Genomic DNA, 1,038 nt, shown 5'->3' with positions numbered 1-1,038 from the left:
AAATACACAACAAATAAATGTATAACTAATAATAATAAAAAAATACATAATATCATTCATAATTAAGTTATATCAAATTAAAATTAAAATAATTAATAAAAATAAATGCAGAAATAAAACTGTAGAAAAATAAACGAATACATAAACAAATACAAATAAATCAAAAACAATAAATAAATTCTTATAAAAAAATAAATGTATAATTAAATAAAAATATATAAAAAACAAATAAATCTAAAAAAAAAAATAACTAATAATAATTTAAATATACATAATATAATTTAAAATTTTAAAAATAATAAAAATAAATGCAAAAAATAAAAACATTTGTAGAAATAAATGAATAAATAAACAAATAAATATATAAAATAAATAAAAACAAATAAATGTATATTTAATAATAATTTAAGTATACATAATATAACAAATTCAATTAATCAACTATTGCTGTCTCTCCTGAATACTTAAGAATATTGGTACTCGTTCCCATCCCTAGTAACATGGAGTGTTGTGAATCTTATGTTATTTGCACAGCTGGAATCGATGTAAGAGTTTCCAATGTTGTACAAGCCACATGCAATCAGCTCGGTGCTCTAACAGACTTGACTTCTGCCTGACCTTTATGTGCTGTATGACACAAGCGCACATGGGTCTTCATAATGCATGCGAGAAATGAACAAAAGGCTGTATCACGAGCTGATGACTTAAAGGACAAACTCCTACATGAAATTGGTCATTTATAATGTTACAAAAGATTTCTACTGCAAATAAATATTTTTTTCAACGTCTGATAATAATAAGAAATGTTTCTTGAGCAGCAAATAATCAAAGGGTCACGTGACACTGAAGACTGGAGTAATGCAGAAAATTCAGTTTTACATCACAGGAATAAATTAAATTTTTACATATGTGATATTGCCTTTTATTATCATCTAATCCATGTTCAAGGCCTGTCTTACGCCTGGAACCCATCGTATCTTCTACAAGTCACTCAGCTTGTTATACATCAAGTCTATCCAGGCAAGGTGACCAGCCACA

The sequence above is a fragment of the Sinocyclocheilus grahami genome, unplaced genomic scaffold, assembly GCF_001515645.1.
Source record: "Sinocyclocheilus grahami isolate Dianchi unplaced genomic scaffold, SAMN03320097.WGS_v1.1 scaffold8739.1, whole genome shotgun sequence".
Classification (NCBI taxonomy): Eukaryota; Metazoa; Chordata; class Actinopteri; order Cypriniformes; family Cyprinidae; genus Sinocyclocheilus; species Sinocyclocheilus grahami.
Note: the sequence above shows the minus strand (reverse complement) of the source record.